The following is a 23752-nucleotide window of genomic DNA, read 5'->3' on the forward strand; positions in this document are numbered from 1 at the left end:
ATGCCAATATTCTGTGTGTGACTGCGGGTGTATCTGCATGCTTATATACTGTATGAGTTACTGCGGGTGTATCTGCATGCCTATATTCTGTGTGTGACTGCGGCTGTATCTGCATGCCTGTATTCTGTGTGTGTGACTGCGGGTGTATCTGCATGCCTATATTCTGTGTGTGACTGCGGCTGTATCTGCATGCCTATATTCTGTGTGTGACTGCGGGTGTATCTGCATGTTTATATTCTGTGTGTGACTGCGGGTGTATCTGCATGCTTGTATTCTGTGTGTGACTGCAGGTGTATCTGCATACCTATATGCTGTGTGTGACTGCGGGTGTATCTTTCATGCCTGTATTCTGTGTGTGTGATTGCGGGTGTATCTGCATGCCTATTTTCTGTGTGTGTGACTGCGGGTGTATCTGCATGCCTATATTCTGTGTGTGACTGCGGCTGTATCTGCATGCCTATATTCTGTGTGTGTGACTGCGGGTGTATCTGCATGCCTATATTCTGTGTGTGACTGCGGGTGTATCTGCATGCCTATATACTGTATGTGTGACTGCGGGTGTATCTGCATGCCTATATTCTGTGTGTGACTGCGGTTGTATCTGCATGCTTGTATTCAGTGTGTGACTGCGGGTGTATCTGCATGCCTATATTCTGTGTGTGTGACTACGGGTGTATCTGCATGCACATATTCTGTGTGTGTGACTGCGGGTGTATCTGCATGCCTGTATTCTGTGTGTGACTGCGGGTGTATCTGCATTCCTATTTTCTGTGTGTGTGATTGCGGGTGTATCTGCATTCCTACTTTCTTTGTGTGACTGCGGGTGTATCTGCATTCCAATATTCTGTGTGTGTGACTGCGGTGTATCTGCATTCCTATATTCTGTGTGTGACTGTGGGTGTATCTGCATTCCTATATTCTGTGTGTGACTGCGGGTGTATCTGCATGCCTATATTCTCATTGTGTGACTGCGGGTGTATCTGCATTCCTATATTCTGTGTGTGACTGCGGGTGAATCTGCATACCTATATTCTGTGTGTGTGACTGCGGGTGTATCTGCATGCCTATATTCTATGTGTGAGTGTATCTGCATTCCTATATTCTGTGTGTGAATGCGGGTGTATCTGCATGCCTATATTCTGTGTGTGACTGCGGATGTATCTGCATTCCTATATTCTGTGTGTGACTGCAGGTGTATCTGCATGCCTGTATTCTGTGTGTGACTGCGGTGTATCTGCATGCCTACATTCTGTGTGTGACTGCGGGTGTATCTGCATGCCTATATTCTTTGTGTGTGACTGCGGGTGTATCTGCATGCCTATATTCTGTGTGTGACTGCGGCTGTATCTGCATGCCTATATTCTGTGTGTGACTGCGGATATATCTGCTTGCCTATATTCTGTGTGTGACTGCGGGTGTATCTGCATGCCTGTATTCTGTGTGTGACTGCGGTGTATCTGCATGCCTATATTCTGTGTGTGACTGCGGGTGTATCTGCATGCCTATATTCTTTGTGTGTGACTGAGGGTGTATCTGCATACCTATATTCTGTGTGTGACTGCGGCTGTATCTGCATGCCTATATTCTGTGTGTGACTGCGGATGTATCTGCATGCCTGTATTATGTGTGTGACTGTGGGTGTATCTGCATACCTATATTCTGTGTGTGACTGCGGGTGTATCTGCATGCCTATATTCTGTATGTGTGACTGTGGGTGTATCTGCATGCCTATATTCTGTGTGTGTGTGACTGCGGTTTATCTGCATGCCTATATTCTGTGTGTGATTGCGGGTGTATCTGCATGCCTGTATTCTGTGTGTGACTGCGGCTGTATCTGCATGCCTATATTCTGTGTGACTGCGGATGTATCTGCATGCCTATATTCTGTGTGTGACTGTGGGTGTATCTGCATACCTATATTCTGTGTGTGACTGCGGATGTATCTGCATGCCTATATTCTGTGTATGTGACTGTGGGTGTATCTGCATGCCTATATTCTGTGTGTATGTGACTGCGGGTGTATCTGCATTCCTATATGCTGTGTGTGACTACGGGTGTATCTGCATGCCTATATTCTGTGTGTGTGACTGGGGGTGTATCTGCATGCCTATATTCTGTGTGTGTGACTGCGGGTGTATCTGCATGCCTATATTCTGTGTGTGACTGCGGGTGTATCTGCATACCTATATACTGTATGTGTGACTGCAGGTGTATCTGCATGCCTATATTCTGTGTGTGACTACGGCTGTATCTGCATGCCTATATTCTGTGTGTGTGACTGCGGGTGTATCTGGATGCCTATTTTCTGTGAGTGACTGCGGGTGTATCTGCATGTCTGTATACTGTATGTGTGACTGCGGGTGTATCTGCATGCCTATATTCTGTGTGTGACTGCGGCTGTATCTGCATGCCTATATTCTGTGTGTGACTGCGGGTGTATCTACATGCCTGTATTCTGTGTGTGTGACTGCGGGTGTATCTGCATGCCTATATTCTGTGTGTGTGACTGCGGGTGTATCTGCATGCCTATATTCTGTGTGTGACTGCAGGTGTATCTGCATGCATATATACTGTATGTGTGACTGCGGGTGTATCTGCATGTCTATATTCTGTGTTTGACTGTGGCTGTATCTGCATGCCTATATTCTGTGTGTGTGACTGTGTGTGTGTGACTTCGTGTGTATCTGCTTGCCTACATTCTGTGTGTGACTGCGGGTGTATCTGCATGCCTGTATTCTGTGTGTGTGACTGCGTGTGTATCTGCATGCCTATATTCTGTTGTGACTGCGGGTGTATCTGCATGCCTATATACTGTATGTGTGACTGCGGGTGTATCTGCATGCCTATATTCTGTGTGTGACTGCGGCTGTATCTGCATGCCTATATTCTGTGTGTGTGACAGCGGGTGTATCTGCATGCCTATATTCTATGTGTGACTGTGGCTGTATCTGCATGCCTATATTCTGTGTGTAACTGTGGGTGTATCTGCATGCCTATATTCTCAGTGTGTGACTGCGGGTGTATCTGCATGCCTATATTCTGTGTGTGACTGCGGGTGTATCTGCATGCCTATATTCTGTGTGTGACTGCGGTTGTATCTGCATGCCTGTATTCTGTGTGTGTGACTGTGGGTGTATCTGCATGCCTATATTCTGTGTGTGTGTCTGCGGTGTATCTGCATGCCTATATTCTGTGTGTGACTGCGGGTGTATCTGCATTCCTATATTCTGTGTGTGACTGCGGGTGTATCTGCATGCCTTTATTCTGTGTGTGTGACTGTGGGTGTATCTGCATGCCTATATTCTCTGTGTGTGTATGTGGTGTATCTGCATGCCTATATTCTGTGTGTGACTGCGGGTGTATCTGCATTCCTATATTCTGTGTGTGACTGCGGGTGTATCTGCATGCCTATATTCTGTGTGTGACTGTGGGTGTATCTGCATACCTATATTCTGTGTGTGACTGCGGGTGTATCTGCATTCCTATATTCTGTGTGTGTGAATGCGGGTGTATCTGCATTCCTATATTCTGTGTGTGTGACTGCGGGTGTATCAGCATGCCTATATTCTGTGTGTGACTGCAGGTGTATCTGCATGCCTTTATTCTGTGTGTGTGACTGTGGGTGTATCTGCATGCCTATTTTCTGTGTATGTGTCTGCGGTGTATCTGAATGCCTATATTCTGTGTGTGACTAGGGGTGTATCTGCATTCCTATATTCTGTGTGTGACTACGGGTGTATCTGCATTCCTGTATTCTGTGTGTGACTGCGGGTGTATCTGCATGCCTATATTCTGTGTGTGTGACTGCAGGTCTATCTGCATGCCCATATTCTGTGTGTGTGACTGCGGGTGTATCTGCATGCCTATATTCAGTGTGTGACTGCGGGTGTATCTGCATTCCTATATTCTGTGTGTGTGAATGCGGGTGTATCTGCATTCCTATATTCTGTGTGTGACTGCGGGTGTATCTGCATTCCTATATTCTGTGTGTGTGACTGCGGTATATCTGCATTCCTATATTCTGTGTGTGACTGCGGGTGTATCTGCATTCCTATATTCTGTGTGTGACTGCGGGTGTATCTGCATGCCTATATTCTCAGTTTGTGACTGCGGGTGTATCTGCATGCCTATATTCTGTTTGTGACGGTGGGTGTATCTGCATTCCTATATTCTGTGTGTGACTGCGGCTGTATCTGCATGCCTATATTCTGTGTGTGACTGCGGATATATCTGCTTGCCTATATTCTGTGTGTGACTGCGGGTGTATCTGCATGCCTGTATTCTGTGTGTGACTGCGGTGTATCTGCATGCCTATATTCTGTGTGTGACTGCGGGTGTATCTGCATGCCTATATTCTTTGTGTGTGACTGCGGGTGTATCTGCATACCTATATTCTGTGTGTGACTGCGGCTGTATCTGCATGCCTATATTCTGTGTGTGACTGCGGATGTATCTGCATGCCTGTATTCTGTGTGTGACTGTGGGTGTATCTGCATACCTATATTCTGTGTGTGACTGCGGGTGTATCTGCATGCCTATATTCTGTGTGTGTGACTGTGGGTGTATCTGCATGCCTATATTCTGTGTGTGTGTGACTGCGGTGTATCTGCATGCCTATATTCTGTGTGTGATTGCGGGTGTATCTGCATGCCTATATTCTGTGTGTGACTGCGGCTGTATCTGCATGCCTATATTCTGTGTGTGACTGCGGATGTATCTGCATGCCTATATTCTGTGTGTGACTGTGGGTGTATCTGCATACCTATATTCTGTGTGTGACTGCGGATGTATCTGCATGCCTATATTCTGTGTATGTGACTGTGGGTGTATCTGCATGCCTATATTCTGTGTGTGTGTGACTGCGGGTGTATCTGCATTCCTATATGCTGTGTGTGACTACGGGTGTATCTGCATGCCTATATTCTGTGTGTGTGTGACTGGGGGTGTATCTGCATGCCTATATTCTGTGTGTGACTGCGGGTGTATCTGCATGCCTATATTCTGTGTGTGACTGCGGGTGTATCTGCATGCCTATATACTGTATGTGTGACTGCAGGTGTATCTGCATGCCTATATTCTGTGTGTGACTACGGCTGTATCTGCATACCTATATTCTGTGTGTGTGACTGCGGGTGTATCTGCATGCCTATTTTCTGTGAGTGACTGCGGGTGTATCTGCATGTCTGTATACTGTGTGTGTGACTGCGGGTGTATCTGCATGCCTATATTCTGTGTGTGACTGCGGCTGTATCTGCATGCCTATATTTTGTGTGTGACTGCGGGTGTATCTACATGCCTATATTCTGTGTGTGACTGCGGGTGTATCTGCATTCCTATATTCTGTGTGTGTGAATGCGGGTGTATCTGCATTCCTATATTCTGTGTGTGTGACTGCGGGTATATCAGCATGCCTATATTCTGTGTGTGACTGCAGGTGTATCTGCATGCCTTTATTCTGTGTGTGTGACTGTGGGTGTATCTGCATGCCTATTTTCTGTGTATGTGTCTGCGGTGTATCTGAATGCCTATATTCTGTGTGTGACTACGGGTGTATCTGCATTCCTATATTCTGTGTGTGACTACGGGTGTATCTGCATTCCTATATTCTGTGTGTGACTGCGGGTGTATCTGCATGCCTATATTCTGTGTGTGTGACTGCGGGTGTATCTGCATGCCCATATTCTGTGTGTGTGACTGCGGGAGTATCTGCATGCCTATATTCAGAGTGTGACTGCGGGTGTATCTGCATTCCTATATTCTGTGTGTGTGAATGCGGGTGTATCTGCATTCCTATATTCTGTGTGTGACTGCGGGTGTATCTGCATTCCTATATTCTGTGTGTGTGACTGCGGTATATCTGCATTCCTATATTCTGTGTGTGACTGCGGGTGTATCTGCATTCCTATATTCTGTGTGTGACTGCGTGTGTATCTGCATGCCTATATTCTCAGTTTGTGACTGCGGGTGTATCTGCATGCCTATATTCTGTTTGTGACGGCGGGTGTATCTGCATTCCTATATTCTGTGTGTGACTGCGGCTGTATCTGCATACCTATATTCTGTGTGTGTGACTGTGGGTGTATCTGCATGCCTATATTCTGTGTGTGTGATTGCGGGTGTATCTGCATGGCAATATTCTGTGTGTGACTGCGGGTGTATCTGCATGCTTATATACTGTATGAGTTACTGCGGGTGTATCTGCATGCCTATATTCTGTGTGTGACTGCGGCTGTATCTGCATGCCTATATTCTGTGTGTGTGACTGCGGGTGTATCTGCATGCCTATATTCTGTGTGTGACTGCGGCTGTATCTGCATGCCTATATTCTGTGTGTGACTGCGGTTGTGTCTGCATGTTTATATTCTGTGTGTGACTGCGGGTGTATCTGCATGCTTGTATTCTGTGTGTGTGACTGCGGGTGTATCTGCATGCCTATTTTCTGTGTGTGACTGCGGGTGTATCTGCATGCCTATATTCTGTGTGTGACTGTGGTGTATCTGCATGCCTATATTCTGTGTGTGTGACTGCGGGTGTATCTGTATGCCTATATTCTGTGTGTGACTGCGAGTGTATCTGCATTCCTACATTCTTTGTGTGACTGCGGGTGTATCTGCATTCCAATATTCTGTGTGTGTCACTGCGGTGTATCTGCATTCCTATATTCTGTGTGTGACTGTGGGTGTATCTGCATGCCTATATTCTGTGTGTGACTGCGGCTGTATCTGCATGCTTTTATTCTGTGTGTGACTGCGGGTGTATCTGCATGCCTATATTCTGTGTGTGTGACTGCGGGTGTATCTGCATGCACATATTCTGTGTGTGTGACTGCGGGTGTATCTGCATGCCTGTATTCTGTGTGTGACTGCGGGTGTATCTGCATTCCTATATTCTGTGTGTGTGAATGCAGGTGTATCTGCATTCCTACATTCTTTGTGTGACTGCGGGTGTATCTGCATTCCAATATTCTGTGTGTGTGACTGTGGTGTATCTGCATTCCTATATTCTGTGTGTGACTGTTGGTGTATCTGCCTTCCTATATTCTGTGTGTGACTGCGGGTGTATCTGCATGCCTATATTCTCATTGTGTGACTGCGGGTGTATCTGCATTCCTATATTCTGTGTGTGACTGCGGGTGTATCTGCATACCTATATTCTGTGTGTGTGACTGCGGGTGTATCTGCATGCCTATATTCTATGTGTGACTGTGAGTGTATCTGCATTCCTATATTCTGTGTGTGAATGCGGGTGTATCTGCATGCCTATATTCTGTGTGTGACTGCGGATGTATCTGCATTCCTATATTCTGTGTGTGACTGCAGGTGTATCTGCATGCCTGTATTCTGTGTGTGACTGCAGTGTATCTGCATGCCTATATTCTGTGTGTGACTGCGGGTGTATCTGCATGCCTATATTCTTTGTGTGTGACTGCGGGTGTATCTGCATGCCTATATTCTGTGTGTGACTGCGGCTGTATCTGCATGCCTATATTCTGTGTGTGACTGCGGATATATCTGCTTGCCTATATTCTGTGTGTGACTGCGGGTGTATCTGCATGCCTGTATTCTGTGTGTGACTGCGGTGTATCTGCATGCCTATATTCTGTGTGTGACTGCGGGTGTATCTGCATGCCTATATTCTTTGTGTGTGACTGCGGGTGTATCTGCATACCTATATTCTGTGTGTGACTGCGGCTGTATCTGCATGCCTATATTCTGTGTGTGACTGTGGGTGTATCTGCATACCTATATTCTGTGTGTGACTGCGGGTGTATCTGCATGCCTATATTCTGTGTGTGTGACTGTGGGTGTATCTGCATGCCTATATTCTGTGTGTGTGTGACTGCGGTGTATCTGCATGCCTATATTCTGTGTGTGATTGCGGGTGTATCTGCATGCCTATATTCTGTGTGTGACTGCGGCTGTATCTGCATGCCTATATTCTGTGTGTGACTGCGGATGTATCTGCATGCCTATATTCTGTGTGTGACTGTGGGTGTATCTGCATACCTATATTCTGTGTGTGACTGAGGATGTATCTGCATGCCTATATTCTGTGTATGTGACTGTGGGTGTATCTGCATGCCTATATTCTGTGTGTGTGTGACTGCGGGTGTATCTGCATTCCTATATGCTGTGTGTGACTACGGGTGTATCTGCATGCCTATATTCTGTGTGTGTGTGACTGGGGGTGTATCTGCATGCCTATATTCTGTGTGTGTGACTGCGGGTGTATCTGCATGCCTATATTCTGTGTGTGACTGCGGGTGTATCTGCATGCCTATATACTGTATGTGTGACTGCAGGTGTATCTGCATGCCTATATTCTGTGTGTGACTACGGCTGTATCTGCATGCCCATATTCTGTGTGTGTGACTGCGGGTGTATCTGCATGCCTATTTTCTGTGAGTGACTGCGGGTGTATCTGCATGTCTGTATACTGTATGTGTGACTGCGGGTGTATCTGCATGCCTATATTCTGTGTGTGACTGCGGCTGTATCTGCATGCCTATATTTTGTGTGTGACTGCGGGTGTATCTACATGCCTGTATTCTGTGTGTGTGACTGCGGGTGTATCTGTATGCCTATATTCTGTGTGTGACTGCGGGTGTATCTGCATTCCTATATTCTGTGTGTGTGAATGCGGGTGTATCTGCATGCCCATATTCTGTGTGTGTGACTGCGGGAGTATCTGCATGCCTATATTCAGAGTGTGACTGCGGGTGTATCTGCATTCCTATATTCTGTGTGTGTGAATGCGGGTGTATCTGCATTCCTATATTCTGTGTGTGACTGCGGGTGTATCTGCATTCCTATATTCTGTGTGTGTGACTGCGGTATATCTGCATTCCTATATTCTGTGTGTGACTGCGGGTGTATCTGCATTCCTATATTCTGTGTGTGACTGCGTGTGTATCTGCATGCCTATATTCTCAGTTTGTGACTGCGGGTGTATCTGCATGCCTATATTCTGTTTGTGACGGCGGGTGTATCTGCATTCCTATATTCTGTGTGTGACTGCGGCTGTATCTGCATACCTATATTCTGTGTGTGTGACTGTGGGTGTATCTGCATGCCTATATTCTGTGTGTGTGATTGCGGGTGTATCTGCATGGCAATATTCTGTGTGTGACTGCGGGTGTATCTGCATGCTTATATACTGTATGAGTTACTGCGGGTGTATCTGCATGCCTATATTCTGTGTGTGACTGCGGCTGTATCTGCATGCCTATATTCTGTGTGTGTGACTGCGGGTGTATCTGCATGCCTATATTCTGTGTGTGACTGCGGCTGTATCTCTGTGTGTGACTGCGGTTGTGTCTGCATGTTTATATTCTGTGTGTGACTGCGGGTGTATCTGCATGCTTGTATTCTGTGTGTGTGACTGCGGGTGTATCTGCATGCCTATTTTCTGTGTGTGTGACTGCGGGTGTATATGCATGCCTATATTCTGTGTGTGACTGCGGCTGTATCTGCATGCCTATATTCTGTGTGTGTGACTGCGGGTGTATCTGTATGCCTATATTCTGTGTGTGACTGCGAGTGTATCTGCATGCCTATATACTGTATGTGTGACTGCGGGTGTATCTGCATGCCTATATTCTGTGTGTGACTGCGGCTGTATCTGCATGCTTGTATTCTGTGTGTGACTGCGGGTGTATCTGCATGCCTATATTCTGTGTGTGTGACTGCGGGTGTATCTGCATGCACATATTCTGTGTGTGTGACTGCAGGTGTATCTGCATGCCTGTATTCTGTGTGTGACTGCGGGTGTATCTGCATTCCTATATTCTGTGTGTGTGAATGCGGGTGTATCTGCATTCCTACATTCTTTGTGTGACTGCGGGTGTATCTGCATTCCAATATTCTGTGTGTGTGACTGCGGTGTATCTGCATTCCTATATTCTGTGTGTGACTGTGGGTGTATCTGCATTCCTATATTCTGTGTGTGACTGCGGGTGTATCTGCATGCCTATATTCTCATTGTGTGACTGCGGGTGTATCTGCATTCCTATATTCTGTGTGTGACTGCGGGTGTATCTGCATACCTATATTCTGTGTGTGTGACTGCGGGTGTATCTGCATGCCTATATTCTATGTGTGACTGTGAGTGTATCTGCATTCCTATATTCTGTGTGTGAATGCGGGTGTATCTGCATGCCTATATTCTGTGTGTGACTGCGGATGTATCTGCATTCCTATATTCTGTGTGTGACTGCAGGTGTATCTGCATGCCTGTATTCTGTGTGTGACTGCAGTGTATCTGCATGCCTATATTCTGTGTGTGACTGCGGGTGTATCTGCATGCCTATATTCTTTGTGTGTGACTGCGGGTGTATCTGCATGCCTATATTCTGTGTGTGACTGCGGCTGTATCTGCATGCCTATATTCTGTGTGTGACTGCGGATATATCTGCTTGCCTATATTCTGTGTGTGACTGCGGGTGTATCTGCATGCCTGTATTCTGTGTGTGACTGCGGTGTATCTGCATGCCTATATTCTGTGTGTGACTGCGGGTGTATCTGCATACCTATATTATTTGTGTGTGACTGCGGGTGTATCTGCATACCTATATTCTGTGTGTGACTGCGGCTGTATCTGCATGCCTATATTCTGTGTGTGACTGCGGATGTATCTGCATGCCTGTATTCTGTGTGTGACTGTGGGTGTATCTGCATACCTATATTCTGTGTGTGACTGCGGGTGTATCTGCATGCCTATATTCTGTGTGTGTGACTGTGGGTGTATCTGCATGCCTATATTCTGTGTGTGTGTGACTGCGGTGTATCTGCATGCCTATATTCTGTGTGTGATTGCGGGTGTATCTGCATGCCTGTATTCTGTGTGTGACTGCGGCTGTATCTGCATGCCTATATTCTGTGTGTGACTGCGGCTGTATCTGCATGCCTATATTCTGTGTGTGACTGTGGGTATATCTGCATACCTATATTCTGTGTGTGACTGCGGATGTATCTGCATGCCTATATTCTGTGTATGTGACTGTGGGTGTATCTGCATGCCTATATTCTGTGTGTGTGTAACTGCGGGTGTATCTGCATTCCTTTATGCTGTGTGTGACTACGGGTGTATCTGCATGCCTATATTCTGTGTGTGTGACTGGGGGTGTATCTGCATGCCTATATTCTGTGTGTGTGACTGCGGGTGTATCTGCATGCCTATATTCTGTGTGTGACTGCGGGTGTATCTGCATGCCTATATGTGTGACTGCAGGTGTATCTGCATGCCTATATTCTGTGTGTGACTACGGCTGTATATGCATGCCTATATTCTGTGTGTGTGACTGCGGGTGTATCTGCATGCCTATTTTCTGTGAGTGACTGCGGGTGTATCTGCATGTCTGTATACTGTATGTGTGACTGCGGGTGTATCTGCATGCCTATATTCTGTGTGTGACTGCGGCTGTATCTGCATGCCTATATTCTGTGTGTGACTGCGGGTGTATCTACATGCCTGTATTCTGTGTGTGTGACTGCGGGTGTATCTGCATGCCTGTATTCTGTGTGTGTGACTGCGGGTGTATCTGCATGCCTATATTCTGTGTGTGACTGCGGGTGTATCTGCATGCATATATACTGTATGTGTGACTGCGGGTGTATCTGCATGTCTATATTCTGTGTTTGACTGTGGCTGTATCTGCATGCCTATATTCTGTGTGTGTGACTGTGTGTGTGTGACTGCGTGTGTATCTGCATGCCTACATTCTGTGTGTGACTGCGGGTGTATCTGCATGCCTGTATTCTGTGTGTGTGACTGCGTGTGTATCTGCATGCCTATATTCTGTTGTGACTGTGGGTGTATCTGCATGCCTATATACTGTATGTGTGACTGCGGGTGTATCTGCATGCCTATATTCTGTGTGTGACTGCGGCTGTATCTGCATGCCTATATTCTGTGTGTGTGACAGCGGGTGTATCTGCATGCCTATATTCTATGTGTGACTGTGGCTGTATCTGCATGCCTATATTCTGTGTGTAACTGTGGGTGTATCTCCATGCCTATATTCTCAGTGTGTGACTGCTGGTGTATCTGCATGCCTATATTCTGTGTGTGACTGCGGGTGTATCTGCATGCCTATATTCTGTGTGTGACTGCGGGTGTATCTGCATGCCTGTATTCTGTGTGTGTGACTGTGGGTGTATCTGCATGCCTATATTCTGTGTGTGTGTCTGCGGTGTATCTGCATGCCTATATTCTGTGTGTGACTGCGGGTGTATCTGCATTCCTATATTCTGTGTGTGACTGCGGGTGTATCTGCATGCCTTTATTCTGTGTGTGTGACTGTGGGTGTATCTGCATGCCTATATTCTGTGTGTGTATCTGCGGTGTATCTGCATTCCTATATTCTGTGTGTGACTGCGGGTGTATCTGCATTCCTATATTCTGTGTGTGACTGCGGGTGTATCTGCATGCCCATATTCTGCGTGTGTGACTGCGGGTGTATATGCATGCCTATATTCTGTGTGTGACTGCCGGTGTATCTGCATTCCTATATTCTGTGTGTGACTGCGGGTGTATCTGCATGCCTATATTCTGTGTGTGTGTGACTGCGGGTGTATCTGCATGCCTATATTCTGTGTGTGTGACTGCGGGTGTATCTGCATGCCTATATTCTGTGTGTGACTAGAGTTGCTGCTGCTTGGTGTAAATCTTTATCAGAGAAGGTTACCAAGAAGACCAGTACTTTCACATAATTAATTGTCTGTGGAAAAATTATTTGCGAGAGGAGTCAGGTATGGCAACTGTCATCCTGTTGCCCAGCAGATCACTGAAGCTGTGCCAGCTATGTTACCTGTATATCTGAATCCAACATTTGCCATCAATGCATTAGGTTTAAGCCAATTAGTTGAGGTCATGCAACCAAATTCCATCATAATTCTATTTTACTAGCACAGCAAATCCTCACCTGTACTGGGATTTAGGTCAAAAAGTTATTATTAACTTAGAAATAGTTGTACCAACTATCAACTTAACTACAGCCATCGGAACAAGCAGTACTGGTCAAAGTAAAGATTACATGACTGAAACAGCGCACTGGGTGGGTGTATCACACATAACATCAGATGATTCACAGGCAGGCTACTCTCTGTATCACTGGCTTCACTAAAACATGCCGGTGTCTGTCTTTTGGCAAAGAACTCAGAGATACGATAGAAAAATGGCTTTCCTCACTAAGAGGGCGATTCAGACCTGCTCGCTAGATGCGTTCGTGTGTAGCTACTCTGCTGCTAATATATAAATAGGCTGCAATCGCACAGTAAGACATTAATACGCTCATTATGTCTTAGCGTGCGACAGCAGTGTGTTTACAAGCCAGTCAAAAGACGCTCCCTTCACAGCGCACGTCATCTCCAGGAATTGTCTGATAAAACACTAACTGCTCGCAGCCCTTGAGGTTGACCCTACCCCGCTGCAAGCACTGCGATCACTGCAGTGTGAAATACAACCAGGTGGCGTGTACAATGTTGCTCCATGTTAATTATGCACGCCTATTAAATGCCGTTAGAACACACAGGCACACCTGCGTTCGCACATCCACTTCCCCGTTTTCATGGATCAGCCTCTGTCACCACCCACAAACGGCACTATCTGTCACTCAAACTAACGAGCAGAATAAGACTGGCACCCGATCGCTTCCCAGTCGCAATGACTGGCTTGCCCATGCACAGATAGGCGATGATCGGCCAGCTGCGTGCGAACGCAGCTTAGCAAGCGAGTCTGAATCATTTCCTAAGACTCTCCTCTGGATTTGTCATTTCCGAACAGTACAATTGGGTGAATTTAAATACATACCATATATTGCACACAATAATTTCTTAAAAAATGATAGTCCCATGCAGGAGATGCTGGTTGTGGCCCGTAAAACTTCTGGGCATTTTCGGCATTTAGCAAAATTGCAGAAGCTGCAAGAAAAGTACAATTTGCCACTCCATCAAATGAAGCAAAAGGTAGTAACAATGCAATGCCACTAGGATGCACCACCAGACTGTACTGATTAATTTGATTTGTGACACTTGTACATCTTTTTGTGACTGAGGACCTCATTCAGAGTCGGTCGAAGCGGCCGCACGGTCGTACGGGAAAAGAGGCCGGATATGTAAATGATTCCCTCGCAAGTTGCGTCCCTAAGTTCGGATCGGTAGCTTGCCGACCAAGGGGAGGAAGCGGCCGGAATACAAAAAAATACGCCCCCTTCTTGTACGCATTACACGTCATCTCCGGGCATATAAGGATTAATCGAGACCATCGAGAACCATCGGAACTGGTCGTAGAGCTTAAGGTTGACTATACCCTCTCTTAAGCTCTACGATCATGTCAGTGTAAAAACCTCCCATGTCACATGTGCCATGACGCTACTTTGTTAATTATGCACTCCCATAAACCGTATGCACTCCCAAAAAACGCCGTTCGCATAATTAGGCACGCCTGTGTTCGGATCTCCACTCCCCCGTTTTCAAGCACCTTCCCCTGTTACCACCCACAAACGCCTCATTCTGTCACTCAAACTACCGACCTGGCTGTGTTCAAGGAGAGAGAAATTTCTGATCGTAGCGGCTAGTTTGCGCAAGCGCATTGCTAACTTTACGCATGCGCAGTATAGCGAACATCGGTGGCGTACGACCGAGCGGCCGCTTCGACCGACTCTGAATGAGGTCCAGAGTCTCTGAATCTGTATATGAAGTGCTACAGTGTAGCGACCACAACTTTTTCATTCCAAGTTCCCTTGTGGTTCATATACACACTCAGGTGCACACAGATATACAAGTGTTGCATATAAAATTATTTTACAACAGTCAATTATAGTTGCATTACATTGTGACTTAGATTCATGATGCTAGCAACACAGGACCTGGCGGCTAGTCACGCTGGGCAAATCACGCTGCATGGCATATTGAGACTAGATGTACAGTATGAGGACACATCTGTAGATTAAGGGCCTGATTCAGAGTTGGGAATAGAGAGAGATCTCTCTCTCAACTGATCATCTTGGTAACACCGTGCTGCACTGAAGGGGGGGCAGATGTAACATGCGCAGAGAGATTTAGATTTGTTAGGGAGGTGTCCAAACTGACATCTAAATTGTAGAGTAATAATTAAGCTGTGCATTATTTGTGGGCTATATGTAAAAGCAGCCAGTATTTACCCTACATGCAAAACAAAAATGATGTATTTACACCCCTTGCATTGCAACATGGTTTGTCCAGGTACACAGTTAAGTGCTATCTCTCTCTATTCCCAACTCTGAATCAGGCCCTGAGTTCTTTATTCGCTTCACCAGGATCAAGGGGTTTGCAACATCTTGAATTGGATAACTACATTATGGCAAGCATGCTTGATTCTAGGTCTAAGTCCTATGCAGGGACGTACAGATGTAGGCGTGGGCACATGCATCGTGACATAGCACAGCGTTCGCGGGCCCGTTTTCTCCCCATTGAAGTCTATGGCCTGTGCATGAGTGCATATGCCATAGACGCGTGTAAACTAGTCGCGCCATCCATGCCGTGATGCGCTCGCATCGTGGCATAGATGGAGTGGCTACATCTGTAATTAGCTATTTGAAGGCCCCAAAGCAAAAAGTTTGTAAGAGCCCCTATGTACCACCCAATAGGAAAAATGTATATAACAGATGTACCTTTGAGAAGGAAGATGGGCCACCCCTAAGCTCTGGGCCCCATAGCAGCTCCAACCCTTACACCTATGGTAGTTATGCTCATGGTCCTTTGAAAATCTTTCTTTTCCAACTGACAAAACTCTTAAGAGATGCAAAGAGCTCCTTGAAACCCATGACATTAGGTCTACTGCAAATGCCACTGGCAGGAAAAAACTAACCTTTTCCAAAATACCCACTGATGGTATGGGTATGGTATGCCGGTGCTCGTGATCTCAGTGGTCAGAATCCTGATACTGGCAATCCAACAGGGTTGGCATAATGACACCTGTTGGTAGGTATTCTAACCCACCCCCTACCCTAACCTTAACCCACCCTCCCTGGTGCCTGAACCTAACCCCCCCAGTGCCTTATTCTAACTTCCCCCGCACTCTAAACTTAACCTTTCCTCCTTAGTGCCTAACCCTAACCCTCTGTATAGTGTCTAACTCTAATGCTAACCCTAATGCTTCAGGATTCTGCCGGTCAGGATGTCGGCTCCGGGATTCTGCCAAATGTCAGGATTCCGGCACAGGCATTCTGACCATTGGAATCCCCGCAGTCAGGATATTGACCACATCCCCCCACTGATGATGATGAGTCAACTCAGTGCACCAGAAAAAAAAAACTGATAATGCTTAAAAGAATTGCCCAGATATGTAGACACCTCTACCATGACTCAATCTGATACAGTAAGCATCAATATATGTACAAATTAGCATCTAACAAAGTCTCTTTGAATTCTGGAAGGAAAAAAGGAAATTTGGAGTACATTATACAGACTAGCAATGGTGTACTTAAGCTGCCCACCCTCCAGTACTGTAATTTGTAGGCTACTTCCAAAATATTTGAAAATATTGATGTCCATCAAAATGAGCTACACATTCTAGGAGGACTTCATTTGCCGACAATTACAAACAGAGGGCCTGAATTCAGCAGTGAATGCAAGTTCACTGCTAATCGAAAGGACAATTCCATCATGTGCTACTTTTCATTATGGGATTTGCCATACCTTGCTATATTGGTGTAAAGACTACTAGCCTGTTACTCCATCTCTATTTACTTGTACTAGCCTAAGGCCTGTGATTTGCTGTTTGGAGAAGTTTATATTTAATTTGTTTCTACTTGGCTGTTACTCTGGCTTGAATTGCCTGTATTGGTCTGAGGCCTATGAATTGGTGTTTTGATGCAAGGTCCTCCGCCTTCTCTTTTCTTTTACTACTTTACTTTACAGTCTCTTCACTTCTTGTTTTCAAGCTGCGCATGTGCAGCTTCATGACAGGCTGTGAAGAGTCCTAGCAGTAGGAAAAAAGTGCCCTATTTCCAAAAAGCTGTATCCGTATACAAAATAGCAGCTTTTTGGAAATGATAATTAAGTATAGGAGGCATGATGATGCCTCCGATACTTAGACTGAACTTGCAGCAAGTTCAATCCTTAATTATTGCTGAGCATATTTTTATAATAATGCATAGGGCCCATAGTAATAAATGCTTTACTTTTCACTAAATACTCCACCTCCAATCACCTGTACTGCACTCGGGCCTGTGCTTTTTTGTTTGGAGTAAGTATGATTTTCTAGTTTTCTACAAAATGTTGCTCTGGCAGCAATCACCTGTACTGACCTATGGCCAGTGATTTGTTGGTTGGAAAAGTGTGTTGATAATATATTATATTTTCTAGTATGCTTTTACTTTTAGACTATTAGTTGTTAATTAATGGAAACATTCTGTAGGGTTATATTCATAGATATACTATATTTATTTAAACTGTCATGTGTTTGTGCCACTGCTCTGCCGCTTAGTTCAGCCAGCCAGCTCACGCCAATATGGGTAAATACAATATTGATGTTAATAATACTGTAGGAACAAGATCAGGTCCAAATTACACGATTTTAGCTGTTTTATATATTTTTAAACAAATCCAAAACCAAGACAATTGAGGATGGTTTTGCCAAAACCAAAATATGACAATGATTTAGAACCAAAACCAAAACATGGTGCTTTCGGCACGTCTTAAATTAGAAGTTGTTACGTCATGTTGGGAGTAAGAGGGTTTTGTATGTTTTCTTGACACAGACTACAAATTTCCTACATTTTATTATTATTATTATTATTATTATTATTATTATTATTACAGATTATTTATAAGGTGCCACAAGGGCTGCATTACACTGTACCAAGGAGACTGGATCTATAGATTGGTCTGATGACTAACACTCCCTTAAAATTTCAGTATATTAATGAAACAAACAAGGACATGGTAGAATAAAACCACCTATGAGAACTATCAAAAATGAAAGATGATCACCAGAGGATTGAGGCCGAGAGTGTTTCCTTTATATGGACTAGCGAATGACACTTTAAAGAACGCATGGAAGAAAACTTTGCCGCAATGTTCATTTGAACTGATGAATATTCTTATTAAGCACAATGAGTTGATTTTAATCAAATGTAGTCAAGAAATGTCAATGCTGGAGGACAAATTAAAAAAGTATGAGAATCTGGAGAAATTTCAACAGACTTCCAAAAAAATATAAAAAAGAAATAGAACAGTATGAAAAAACCATTATGGACAGGAAGAGGAATAAGGTGCAGAGAGATAAAAATGATTACTCCAAAATTAGGGTTTTTAAATGGAGAACAGGGCCATCAAGACTGGAGTCTGAGAACACATTAAATGATACCACCTCGGATGTGGAATCTTCAGAAGGGGAGGGTTCCATTACTAACGCACAATACAAAAACATTTTTTTTTTTAGAACAAACACACAGATATTCAATGTATGGTCCAACGGAAAATTCAAAAAGGACAAGGAGGGGGCAAGGGAGGAAGAAGGAGATGAGAAGAAAGAGATTGGAAAGAATAATCAAGAGAGACAGAATTACAGAAGGTAGATTGTAATACTAAGGGCGTGCTACTAATTATAAACATATCAGAAACAATTTTGAATGATAATCAGATAAGCCTCTTAAATAAAGGTCTTTCCTTCTCTCCACAGCAACATTTTTACCGCTTTGAAAGTGAGAAAGATTTTAACTTTCTTGCCCGCAAAAACCCTCCTTAAAAAATTCTTCCTGCAAAGAGTAGATTATGTAGGTAATAGAATTCACAAGATCCTCCCGGACCATTCTGAAGTATCAGGAGTTAGATTCTCCAATGAAGACTCAACAGCAATCTCCATTCTGGAGGAATTAGAATTAGAGAATATTTCTGAGAAAGAACCAAACCCTGTTCCGACACAATTGAAAAAGGAATCCAAATTTTGTCCCACTATATCCATATGCCCATTAGTAAAATATTTATGGATTTAGGGCCTGATTCAGACCCGCTCGCGAGCGCACAGCGCTTGCAATCGGGTCGATGGTCCCCGACTGTGCATGCGCCACCACCGGCGTGCGCACGCGCGAGACCCGTACTGCGACAGCAGCTCTGTCGCAACGGGTCTCGCTACAAGACGGGTCGGCTGTCGATGTTGATTGACAGCTCGCCCCGTTTCGTAGGCGGGGAGAGGGGGTGGCTGCACATACGCAGGCGTTCACTTAGGAACACCTGGCGTTTGTGGGTGGCCCTACTTACATCACTCGTGATGTCTTTAGTGGACTTCCTGCTCTATTAGAGCAGGAAGTCCACTCGGGCTTGCGAGAGCTGAGACCAAACCACAAGGGTCTCCTCGCAAGCCCGATGGTCGCGATAAACCCAATTGAAGGAAGATATAAGCAATCATATTTATGAGGCATATCTCAGCGTACCTTATACACTTCAAATATTAATAAACTAGATATCAATACAGGATTATTAATGTGATATTTTATTAGGAGACAATCAAATAGACACTGGGCCATTAAAAAAAAATCATATTCTTTTATTTTAATCACTTTTCTTACACTTTATACACTATTCTCACCTTATTTTAATAAAGATACTTCGCTTTGCTTTTTGTATTGTTAGAATCTTTTAAGTGATATAATAAAGGTTACATTTTAATATTGTGCACCAGATATAGGTTCCCTTTCTATTGTCTCCAATCTGTAACCTTTTGGATCTGTGGGAGCACCCAATCAACAACACTGAGTGAGAATTACTATTATTTGGGTAACTTTTGTGACTTTACAATTGGATTAACTTTCCTGTGCATCAGTGTGTTTTATTTGTTGCCATTGTGGGAAAAGACAACAAGATAGAAAGGTACAGTCTAATACGGGATGTAGTTCTGAGACCGTCGGCCACGATGCCAACAAGGGACTTAAGATAGGCATCGATATTCCAACTCCTATCTTAATGCCGAAGGATGCCAGCTCAAACAAGGTAAGTCCAGGGTGGCCTTAGCATAAGCCATGGGGGGGGGGGTAAAGGGAGTGTACCGGGTTAGGTCTTTCGGGGGAGGTTAAGATTAGGCACCCCTAGGGGGGAGGGTTAGCTTTAGGCACCACTGGGGGAGTTTAGGGCTAGGCACTAAGGGGGAGGGTTAGATTTAGGCACTAATGGAGAGTGTTAGGGTGTGGGGTGGGGGAGGGTTAGGCTACAAAAAGGGAGGGTTAGGGGGGAAGGGGGGAGGGTAAGTATACTTACCCGACCCCTATCGGGATACCAACCATCGGGATGCCGCTGTTGGTATTCTGACAGGAGGCATCCCGACAGCCGGCATTACATACCCGTCCATCAAATACAGATATTACATAAATTCACAATGCAGAATTATTAACTTATCAACAAAGACAACACTGAGGATTGTGCAAATGTTGTCATTGAAAGTATTTTGCACTGGGTATGAATTTTGGAACTGATTCAGAGAAGCACAACATTGCACAGACGCAGCCAGTCAATCATACTGCGGCTAAGGGGGGACTGTGAGTGACGATGCAGGACACGTTCTGCGCTGGCACAGACCCCAACAATGGGAGAGGTACATAACCATCGGGTTTCCATATATCTCTGAATCAGACACAATGTTCCCAGTTTCATGTTATGGGATTTCAAAGTTAATAAACACACAGCCCCAGATGGTATAGTTATTTTGCTTTGTTGTAATCAAAATAGCACAATAATTAATTAATGTCCATAATTTGTGAATCTTCCGTTTAATCAACCTACAGGGAACTGAAGGAATCATTGAAAAGCGCTCTCCTCTTCTCCTGTGATCTCAGAGCTGAAATGTTGGGCCCGCGCAGGGGCTTGTGCCGTTTTCTATAGTTACACTCACTTCTTAGTCTTGTAATATTATAATATTTTCTTACTTTCTAGCAGAGAAGAAAAAAAATTATTGGGCTATGGGCGTAAACCGGCAAAATGTAAGTAGAGATCATAACTGAGGTTTATGTCTAAGATGTATTCCATAGCACAGAGCCAGTGTACTGTCACTGTACATATTTGTACCTACACATGCAATGTTTGTGTAGCTACATATACAGTCTGTTCACACACAGAGCTATACAGTCTGCTCACACACACAGCTATACAGTCTGTTCACACACACAGCTAAACAGTCTGCTCACACACACAGCTATACAGTCTGCTCACACACACAGCTATACAGTCTGCTCACACACACAGCTATACAGTCTGCTCACACACACAACTATACAGTCTGTTCACACACACAGCTATACAGTCTGCTCACACACACAGCTATACAGTCTGCTCACACACACAGCTTTACAGTCTGCTCACACACACAGCTATACAGTCTGCTCACACACAGCTATACAGTCTGTTCACACACACAGCTATACAGTCTGCTCACACACATAGCTATACAGTCTGTTCACACACACAGCTATACAGTCTGTTCACACACACAGCTATACAGTCTGCTCACACACACAGCTATACAGTCTGCTCACACACACAGCTATACAGTCTGCCCACACACACAGCTATACAGTCTGCTCACACACACAGCTATACAGTCTGCTCACACACACAGCTATACTGTCTGCTCACACACACAGCTATACAGTCTGCTCACACACACAGCTATACAGTCTGCTCACACACACAGCTATACAGTCTGCTCACACACACAGCTATACAGTCTGCTCACACACACAGCTATACAATCTGCTCACACACACAGCTATACAGTCTGCTCACACACACAGCTATACAGTCTGCTCACACACACAGCTATACAGTCTGCTCACACACACAGCTATACTGTCTGCTCACACACACAGCTATACTGTCTGCTCACACACACGGCCCACAGTCTGCTCACACACACAGCTATACAGCATACTTGCCTACTTCAGCATTTCAGGGAAATTGTGAAATCAGCACCTATGAGCACGGCGGTAATGTGGGCGTGTACTGCTACATCTGAGAGGCGTGTCATAAGTCTGATTTACATACAAATGTAAATGAGCCCCAAAGCAGTTAGTAAGATCTACTTGGTGATGAAAACACACTAATACTTCTCAGAAAATACATGTAGCCATAGGGATTACTGTGATTTATACCCAATGCAGGGAAATTACACTAATGATCCCATTTGAATGTATATATCTCAACAGCTACATAATGGGGGTAAGGTGAAATGAGGGAGATTACTAGACTCTTCAGGGAGACAGGGAGATTGCTGCTATTTCAGGGAGTCTCCCTGACAATGAGGGAGAGTTGGCAAGTATGCTATACAGTCTGCTCACACACAGCTATACAGTCTGCTCACACACACAGCTATACAGTCTGCTCACACACACAGCTATACAGTCTGCTCACACACACAGCTATACAGTCTGCTCACACACACAGCTTTACAGTCTGCTCACACACACAGCTATACAGTCTGCTCACACACACAGCTATACAGTCTGCTCACACACACAGCTTTACAGTCTGCTCACACACACAGCTTTACAGTCTGCTCACACACACAGCTATACAGTCTGCTCACACACAGCTATACAGTCTGCTCACACACACAGCTATACAGTCTGCTCACACACAGCTATACAGTCTGCTCACACACACAGCTATACAGTCTGCTCACACACACAGCTATACAGTCTGCTCCCACACACAGCTATACAGTCTGCTCACACACACAGCTATACAGTCTGCTCACACACACAGCTATACAGTCTGCTCACACACACAGCTATACAGTCTGTTCACACACACAGCTATACAGTCTGCTCACACACACAGCTATACAGTCTGCTCACACACACAGCTTTACAGTCTGCTCACACACACAGCTATACAGTCTGCTCACACACAGCTACACAGTCTGTTCACACACACAGCTATACAGTCTGCTCACACACACAGCTATACAGTCTGCTCACACACACAGCTTTACAGTCTGCTCACACACACAGCTATACAGTCTGTCCACATACACAGCTATACAGTCTGCTCACACACACAGCTATACAGTCTGCTCACACACACAGCTATACTGTCTGCTCACACACACAGCTATACTGTCTGCTCACACACACGGCCCACAGTCTGCTCACACACACAGCTATACAGCATACTTGCCTACTTCAGCATTTCAGGGAAATTGTGAAATCAGCACCTATGAGCACGGCGGTAATGTGGGCGTGTACTGCTACATCTGAGAGGCGTGTCATAAGTCTGATTTACATACAAATGTAAATGAGCCCCAAAGCAGTTAGTAAGATCTACTTGGTGATGAAAACACACTAATACTTCTCAGAAAATACATGTAGCCATAGGGATTACTGTGCTTTATACCCAATGCAGGGAAATTACACTAATGATCCCATTTGAATGTATATATCTCAACAGCTACATAATGGGGGTAAGGTGAAATGAGGGAGATTACTAGACTCTTCAGGGAGACAGGGAGATTGCTGCTATTTCAGGGAGTCTCCCTGACAATGAGGGAGAGTTGGCAAGTATGCTATACAGTCTGCTCACACACACAGCTATACAGTCTGCTCACACACATAGCTATACAGTCTGCTCACACACACAGCTATACAGTCTGCTCACACAGATATATACTATGCTCACACACACAGCTATACAGTCTGCTCACACACACAGCTATACAGTCTGCTCACACACATAGCTATACAGTCTGCTCACACACACAGCTATACAGTCTGCTCACACACAGA

General features: G+C 44.9%; 1 pseudogene; it reads left to right on the top strand.

The window, feature by feature from the left end:
* Positions 1–17964: 17964 nt before the first annotated feature.
* LOC148523961 (olfactory receptor 6N1-like) overlaps positions 17965–23752 on the top strand; it is a 32277-nt pseudogene continuing 26489 nt past the window's right edge.

The sequence above is a fragment of the Taudactylus pleione genome, unplaced genomic scaffold (assembly GCF_031769625.1).
Source record: "Taudactylus pleione unplaced genomic scaffold, aTauple2 ptg000124l, whole genome shotgun sequence".
In the NCBI taxonomy this organism is placed as follows: Eukaryota; Metazoa; Chordata; class Amphibia; order Anura; family Myobatrachidae; genus Taudactylus; species Taudactylus pleione.